The following is a 9,521-nucleotide window of genomic DNA, read 5'->3' on the forward strand; positions in this document are numbered from 1 at the left end:
CATTATGTGAAAATCAAAGTATAATGACAATCATCTAGAAATACGTCAGAGTTAACATGAGAAAATTATGGGTGTGTGTAATGCGATCAACCCGAGCCCTTCCCCTTGGAATCGCAAGTACCTAAAACATGTTAAACATAAACTGTAAGCACAAAGCTTAGTGATTTCCCTAAAATACATCATACCATACATACCATGCATACATACATACATTGGGCCCCACTCGATATATTCATTAGGCCCCGCCTAGCATCGAACCCCTCGCGATATACATACAAACACATATAATACATGCAAGAGTCACAAAGACAGCTAGCATACTATAACGTATTCCAATGGGCCGACATTGGTGCCTTCGACTCACAAATACTATAAGGAGACTCACCTCGATCAAAAGATAGCAAATCTCACACCCGATTTTGTTGTACAACGACTCCTCACAATGAACACAATCAACACCAACCCTAGTTACTATATAAGATTAAGCCCATGAATCATAAGGCCCAATAAAGGTCCAAACCCAAACTAAACCTACTAATGGCCTAAGCCCAACTAGAGAACCCTAAGGCCCAAAAGTTCTGAAACTGTAACACCCGGGATCTAGAAGAGCAATAAAGGAAGGAAAAGCCCTAAATGATGAAGTAAACTCGTCGAGTCCATGGAAGAACTTGGCGAGTCGGAGCACTTTCTGAGTCGTGAGTTAAGTGACCGACTCAGCGAGTTGGTCAGAGTTTGGGAAACCCTAAGTTCGGGCCTTAAACCCTATTTAAAGAACATCATAACACCCCTTCAGCCTCCTTAATACTCTCTCAAGTCCAAAACGAAACCCTAGTGCCTTCCATAAGTTTGTAAGCCATTATTAAGCATTCTTGAGTGCTTTGGAGCTTGAAGAAGATGGTGAAGCCTTGGGAATAAAAAAAGAGACTAGTAGATCCAGAAACCTCTTACATCCTTCTCTATTTTCTGGTAAGAAAGCTTCAACCTTGATCAATATGTACTTAGATCTCTTCTTTGTCACTTTTGGGGGGTTTTGGTCCAAGAACCCTAGCATAACGGTGCAAGCTTTATGCCATAGGAATCCTCATGAAAGCATAAGAAGTGTTCTTTTGGCCTTTTTAGCTCTCAAGGCCATGTATGGAGGAAAAAGGCAGGAGCTTTGCATGGTTATGAAGTGGTTGGATCCAGATCTGTGTTTCGATGCTTTGGTTTGGGGTTGGGTGGCTTATAGACCAAGATCCAAGTCCTTAAGAGTTAGGTTTTGCATGGAAACCCATTAAGTGAGGATATTAATGGGTAAAGTTGGAAACTTTAACCTTCCAAATTCATTTCCAGTGTATCTTCAAGTTTGGAGTTTGGATCTGTAGAATAGTGGCTTAATCCATTAAGATAGCCCAACAGACCGAGGGACTCAACGAGTCTAGGGAGGGACTCGACGAGTAGAAGTGAGCTGTCTTGTTTCTGTTCACGCGAGGAATCGACGAGTCTGAGGACCGACTCGACAAGTAGATTCGATAAATCATGACCCAAAGTAACCAGGGAACTCGGCGAGTTGGGGCTGACTTGACAAGTTGGTTCGCGATTTCAGTGTTTGGAGTTTTAGCACTCGACGAGTTGAGGGAGCAACTCGGTGAGTTGAGTCAACTCGGAGCATTGACTTTGTCTAGGTTTTACTTAGTTTGAATTTTGGAGGGTATTTTGGTCTAAGTGTCATTTTGGTAATTAATAGATCAGGGAGTCGAGTGATCAACAGTTCGAGGATCTGCCAGCTAGCAGGGAGGGGTTATTCGCAGGATTCTACAATCAGCTTGTGAGGTTAGTTCTCTCCAGTAGGAACGGGTCTAAGGCACCAATGCTGACCCGCTTATGTATGCTAGTGTATACTGGATTTAGATCTGGTGATCGGGCGAGGCCCGAGGAAGGTTTATATGTATGTTTTCTGAGCTACGGTTCGATGACGGGTGGTACCCGAGGCAGTAGAGGATGCTTAGTTACACTTGTTGTCTTTGTGATACTGGTATGTTCCTGGTAGGGAGATGAGTGTGGGCGGGGTCCTGTACCTCATCACTTAGCTAAGTGTGGATGGGGTTCCATATCTCCTTTATATCAGAGTAAGGGTGGGGCCCAAGATAGGTGGGGCCTTGAGACTAGCAGTTATAGTATAGCGATTGTTTGTTATGTGCTAACATGATTATATGTTATTGTTTGTATGTGTATAGCGGGCGGGGCCTAGTAGAACATATTTGTATACCGAGTGAGGCTCGATGCTAGGCGGGGCCTAATGTCGGATTCATCCGATGTCAGGAGGGGGCCGATGTAGCGGGCTAGGCCTAATGTTTGCAGTATGTGTATATGTGTATGGTGATATGGGTAAATTTAATTATAAAATTCATGCATTATCTTAATACTTTATGTTGATTTTATCTCATTTAATGAACAAAAGGTGCTTAATTAGTTTATAATTTCATTTTTCAGCAACAATGAAATGCTCGGATGGAAAAGGAAGCAAATATAGCAATTGGAAGCTTGGATCTTGGATTTTGAAGAAAGAAGGATGTTGCTGGACAACTTGACCCCTCTTCAGTGTTTTGGCCATATATCATGAACCGTAATTCCGACTGACGAGATTCAAAATGTTCTGAAATTTAGACACAATTTCGGATGAATTTTGTGTTTTGAGAAAATTCTATTTCCAAACGGACTCGACGATTTGGGCCTCAACTCGATGAGTCACGTCAAACTTTTGCGATTCTGCACTACAAGAAAAAGACCCTTTTACGACGCGCAAACCACGACACTCATTGATTTATGTTACGCAAAAGAGAGTGACATTAAAAAAGTGTCATCTCTTCAAAAAATTTAACAATAGAGGACACGCATTATTGCGTGCCATTAAATTAGTGTCTAAACAAAAAAAACACGGAGGGCACCTATAATAAAACGCGCGTCGTCTAAGGATGTCGCTTTATAATTTTTAATGGAACGCGCGTTCCATCCTTTAACAGTGGGGGGAAATGAAATTCTGAAAAAATTAAAAACCCCGTCTTCCTTTTTTTTCTCCTTTCCCTCTTGCCCAAATTATGGACGCTCCTTCCTTCCCCCTCCCGACATTGACTGCTGCCTACTTCTTCCCTCACTTACTTCTACCTACTGGAACCACCATATCTCCCACTCGATGTTGAAATTGTTAGAAAAAGCCCTAATTATACTCTCAAGTCTAAATATTAGGAATGCAAATCTTGATTCTCGTTTGTTTCAGATTCCCCAAAGATTAATCGAAAAACACACAACGAAGAACTGTAACTTTGCTCCATTAACTTCCCGATTACATCTCGTCATCACCTTTGAAACTTCTGTGTTAGAGACCTAGGTAATGCTTTTATTTTTTCGTTTCTTCACATATCTTTTTCTAGTTTTGAATGATTTGGTGGATCCTATGTAAAAATTTGGACCGTATCCAGCAAAAAAATTGGACAGTTTGAATAGAAAGCGAATATGAATCTAGCACTCTCGATATGATTATCAGGATCAAAGGAGTGGGCGTCGTTAGGAAGGTCGTCATGGGTCGCTAAGGGCGCTAAACACCTCCCGCTATCTTCCGCCAAAGGGGTCGCCAACCAAGTCTCGCCAGCAGCTTAACGAGAACACACACAGAGAGAGAGAGAGAGAGAGAGAGAGAGAGAGGAGTAAACATGTTCAAGCCTTCATAGTGGTAACTTCCATCCCTAAATCGATTTATGTTCATCTGTTTTTTTTACATCTCGATTTATTATGTTAATCCATTGTGCATCTCTATTGTTTCTGTTTTTGTTCATATTTCAACGAATTATCAACTCCTATACTCCATTTTTTTTTATTTATGTGTTTGATTTCTGCAATTTACCTTTGTCTTTCCATGGTTTTTAGACGAACACCAAGTGTTCGATGAAATTCCCCAGATATTATTAAGTCTTTAGCACCTCTTACATATGTTTTATGAAGTGAGAAATGCTTCATTTTATTATATTCACATGTATCTTTATGTTTTCAATATTTATCCCTTTAATTTCTCCTTTTTCTTTATATCGTGACTTCTAATTTGATAAGGGTTACCAAATATTGATGCCTGTGAGGATCAATTCGATAATTTACAATTTATCTTCTAGGCCTTTGAGTTTCAGTAATACAAGCCCTAGAGTGCGACTAGCTCCTGTAAGAATATAATCTGGAAATTACCAAGGTACAGAAGATGAAAAAAATACAGATTAACAGGGGAGAACGGAAGTAGAACAGGGGACAAATGACTTTCTGGGAAAATTTCTTTGTTGGTACGCCTTATTAATAAAAACGAGAACGTGATGCCTTTCCTTTTGTTCCATGTTTGATGAGTTAGAAGAAATAAACTTGTAGGTATGGTCTGATTAGGATCCCAGACCCACGTTTGCTGAAATCTTCTAATATTATTTGTTGGTCTGTTTTGTTTAGCCCCTGTAATACAGTTTCTTTTTTACTACATGACATGGACTTCACGATTGTTGGTCTGATTTTTTTTAGTGTTGTATTACTATTTGCTGTTAGTGTTGTATTACTATTTGCTGAGGATATTTTTGTCATTTTCTTTTATTTCATGATTGTTTTTAACTATTACTATTGTTGCAGGTGGTCACTAGGTGCAATAATGTATGAGATGCTTGTTGGATAACCTCCATTTTATTCAGATGATCCGATAACTGCATGTAAAAAGGTATACCAAGCTGCAACTGATTATTATTTTTATTTGCTGTATATTTATTATTTTGTTGGGTTCACAAAAAAGATCTAGGAAATGCGAAAACAACTATCTATTGGGTGACTGATTATCTTCCAAAAGATATGCTTCAAGTGGTCATCATTTATGTTCAGGTAAATCTGTATAAAGACGATGCATTACATCATTTACAAGATCTTTGTCTATCTTCCATGGTTTTGACTGAAGTGATTTCTTTTAATAAGCACAATGTCAGACATGCTGGCTAGCATTTTTTTCAGTCTCTGCTTTGTGATTTTGCCTCACACTCTCACAGTATGAAAGTATAAATGAAGTTTTTTTTGTTTTTTTGCCACTAACTTGAATGCAAAACAGGTGTTGGTTTAGATAAGCCAAACGAATGGGGATTTGATACTACACAGGTTGATAATATTCTCAAAAAGTTGAAAGTGGTAAGTTCTTCAATTTTCTTCACCTGAGCCTGTTCTCTCTCTTTTTTTAAGTTTATTAACATAAATTATCTTATTAATCAAAATTTCATGTATATTTTGACAGCAAGCAACACAAACAAAACATGATGAACGTATATATGCTTAAGTAACTAATTTGTAATCGTGATGAAGCTTTAGTATTTGTTAACTCATGATCCTTGTTTTCTTATCTCAGAGGATGATGATGAAGAAACAGGCTTACCAAAGGACAATAGTGAAAAAACTACACGTCCCCAAGGAAGGTCATTTTCTTGCTCAAAATCGAATTTAATTCTAAATTGTTCATTATATCCAAATTATTAATACATAGGTATATATTAATATATTATTAGATACAAGAAATGAAAAAGAAACATCCATTTACATACTATATATATTATTAGATTAAGGGGTTGTTTTTTTTTTTTTACTTAATGGGCTTAATGGGTTAAGAACTTAATCTTGATTTATTCTACACAAAATGATTTGATGGATTAAGCCAAAAAAAATTCAGGCTTAATGTATTAAAACACTAATTCTATGCTTGTTTTCCCTTCTTTTTTTCTTTCCTCCCAACTCTTCTTTGGAAAGGGTAAAATGATCATTTCATTTCATTAATTAGATGGTTTATTTAATCTAGAATAGAAACATACTCCCAACTCTTATTTGGAAAGGGTATAATGTTTAAATAAAAAATCAAAAAGTTTACAATTATGATAATCACACTTATTATTTCAGTTTTACCAAAAGGGAATCATGGTAACAGTTGTTTGCCCTGGGCCAATAGAGACATCAAATGCACCTTCATTCTTGATTTATATATTTACATGGTATAATTATTTTTAATTCTTCCTTTTGCAAAAAGGTATGCTTTTGATCAGTAGGAGGCTTTGCTCTCCTTGAAGAAGAGTGGCAAAATTGATGAATTATTATTACAAGTAAAGCCAGCTATCCATTTTTTTATTTTTTTATATTAACATTTTAAATTTATAAGACTTAACAAGATTACCTCAATCATGTTTTTCAGGGTAAAGAGTACATCTTGTTGCTAAACTCAGATAATTTGGTTGAAGTTGTGGACCCAAGTATCCTTTTTAAGTTTATAATTGTTAGTTTCTTTTTGACTTAATGAACTTTATATATATATATATATATATATATATATATATATATATATATATATATATATATATATATATATATATGAGTATGGCTTCTCAAATATTTTTATAAACATCATTTATCCTGGGAAAAATGTTATAAATTAAACAATTAAACAATAACCGACTATATGATTTTGGGATCCTTATGATATGTACCAGAGATTCTAAATCATCTTATCCAGAAGAACATTGAGTATTGCATGGAGGTAATTACTATAATGCCCTTTTCTTATATTTACTTTGAAAATGTTAATTCTTACCTTTTGTCTATGTAGGATCCACCAGGAGCAGGAAAAACACAAACAATTCTTGGGCTTCTTAGTGCCATATTACAAACCAGCTGTGTATATAAGTCTCTTAGTAACTTATGCAGGTAACAATATTGTTCATAGCTGGGCTGTTAATGTTCCTGTTTGTTTTCATTTATGCAGGTAACAATCTTGTTGAAAGGACTTATGAATTAGATATTAATGGTAACAAGTTTAACACTCGAGTCCATACGATTAGATGTTAATGGTAACAAGTTTAACACATGTGTCTTTGTTATACATACAAATTAAATGCAATGGATTGTATTTTTTGTATATGATATTTTATTTTATATTATGCAATGGATTGTATTTTTTGTATATGGTATTTTATTTCTATTATGAGAGATTAAATGCAAATTTAATTTATAAATTAATAAATATATAAATATATTCTTTTTTTAAAAAAATTAAAATTACGATACGCAAAAATGTGTGTCGTCTTCATTTATGACATGGCCTTTCTTGACTGGTGCTTCCTTGATACGCATTGCGTGTCATAAACATGCGCGTCGTAAGGTTACGACACGCAAATACGTGTCGTCTTCCTTTATGACAGGGCCTTCCTTGATACGCAATGCGTGTCATAACCGCGCGTCGTAAATGCGCGTCATAAATGCGCGTCGTAAATGCGCGTCGTCTATAGACGACGCGCAAAAGCGCGTCATCTCTCTTTATGACAGGGCCTTCCTTGACGCGCATTTGCGCGTCGTCTGAGCGTTTTACGACGCGCAATGAGCGTCGTAAAAGGCCTTTTTTCTAGTAGTGCTGGACGCTGACTTGTCGTGCACGGGTTTTAAATGACGGACTCGCTGAGTCGGTCACTGGACTCGACGAGTCACCTATGTTTTGTGAAAATCTATATAAAGGGCATTCCTGCCCGATACCCTACCATATAGATGAACCCTTAGAGGCCAATTGTCGACTAAAGGTGTTGCTGGAGCATGTGAAGCTAGGGAATCAACCCTACATTCAACTTTAAGGAGAATCAAGGCAAAATCATGTGTAATCTTTACCTAATCTCTTGTTTGAACTATGTTTTTACCAATTGATTTCATTTTTGAGCTTGTTTCTACTGTAATCATGAGCTAAAACTCATACCTTCTGTTTAGGATAGATGATTTTGTGATTATGGTTTGATTTTGTGATTGGATTAATTTAATTTGGTGAACTTTGTTTTGTTAAGCTTGTTAAAGAACCTTATGCATTAACCATAACTATTTTCAGTTAATTATCAAGTAATTAAGTCGCATGAACATCTCTTAATTGCTTACCTCATGTGATTTATGTGAGAACATAGTTATGTGCCTAGGATTAGCGAACGTAAAACTAGGATTAACTAGAAAGTCGGTAAATTAATGTGTGAGCTTGTGTGACAAACCATCAAAAAGAGGTTAATTGAATTAGTAATTTGATTAACTAATTACAAGTCTTATTTAACCCGAATCAATAAACTAGGAAACTCATTGGTTTAATCAACTGATCACTGCTTGAATTAGTTTGTTTTCTAAAGATTAGTATTAGCGAACGTGAACCTAATCACACTAATCGGTAGCCAATCCAAATTAATCCATTTCACTTGTCATAAAATCATCCATAGGAATAAATGATTCGAACCTAAAAAGAAGTATCATTAATTATTGAATTTAGTTGATTTTTATTTGCTTAGCTCTTAGTTGCTTAGTTTAAGTTTTAGTTAATTGTTTAAGTTTCTAGCCTTGCAAAACAAGTGAAAACCCCCTTTCTATTACTTGTTTTATTTAGATAATATTATCATTTTTTTTAATTGTTTACCGTTCCCTGTGTTCAATACCCTACTTGCCTGAACTAAACTGTCAATCGATAGGTACACTGCCTTTCGTGTGTTTGACTTTGTGTTTAAGTTAGTAGGATTAAAACTAGTTCATTTCACACACATCATATGGTATGTGGTAGTATGAGGAACTCACTTAGCTTCATGCTTACAGTTTTCATTTTTGGTTTTAGGTACTTCCGGTAGCGGAGGGAGGAGCTCGGGATGACTGCATAGCACACACCAAGATGTTTTAGCCTGGGATGTTTACTCTGATAAAAAGAATATGTTTTGAGATGATACTTTGATTTGATATAACGATTTTTGTTTATGAATGAAATGGTTGATAATTATGGTTTTTATTAATGATTTAAAACGAAATTTTTGGGATGTTACAAAAATGGCCTAAAGTCAACGGTCCAAACTTCAAAAGCTGAACCTCACGTCGTGACCAAGTCATGGTTATGTTGTGAGTATGAACTTGACCCAGACCCAACTCAGGAGGTCAATTAGCCAATTAACTTGCCCAGTGTCGATTCCAACCACTGTCACATCGTGGCCACTCCGGGTCACGTCGTGACCTAAAACAAACAAAACAGTTGCAGATGAGATGCATTCTCATGACGTGGCAGGCTCATCATCACGTCGTGAGCGCTGCCCTGGCTAGTTTTGAGCATTAAGCTCTTGTTCCTTTAAGCCACTACTTGGGACTTACCATAGGGTCTTCCCTCACCCAAAGGATAATAAAAATCATAGCTTTTTAGTCATGTATGCTCAATGCATGACTTAAACACTCACTAGGTCAAAAGAGGGAAAATGTGATCAAGACTCATGCTTGGAGTCTAAAACCAACTCCAAAACACAGATCCTAAGCTTATAATACCAAGGTTGTCTTAATGATCCATAAAGTTGCCAACTTTATGAATCTCGTGTACGCTATCCAACTCGACCATGCAAAAAGGAGCTTAGAACCTAGATCTAGCATGCAAGAGGTAAAAAGGTGTGACAACCCGAAATTTCTATTCTTATAAAAGTCAAAATCAGTAAATTAGTCAAACGTACCAA

At 36.5% G+C, this 9,521-nt stretch overlaps 1 long non-coding RNA gene across 1 annotated transcript; it reads left to right on the plus strand.

Annotated features, from left to right (window-relative positions):
• Positions 1–4,234: 4,234 nt before the first annotated feature.
• LOC145049327 (uncharacterized) lies at positions 4,235–5,609 on the plus strand. The gene is made up of 4 exons (XR_013683263.1): positions 4,235–4,304; positions 4,636–4,720; positions 5,099–5,175; positions 5,390–5,609. It is a non-coding gene; the product is annotated as an uncharacterized LOC145049327 (long non-coding RNA).
• The last annotated feature ends 3,912 nt before the right edge of the window (positions 5,610–9,521 follow it).

The sequence above is a fragment of the Lactuca serriola genome, chromosome 5, assembly GCF_051521515.1.
Source record: "Lactuca serriola cultivar US96UC23 chromosome 5, Lser_US96UC23_V15, whole genome shotgun sequence".
Classification (NCBI taxonomy): domain Eukaryota; kingdom Viridiplantae; phylum Streptophyta; class Magnoliopsida; order Asterales; family Asteraceae; genus Lactuca; species Lactuca serriola.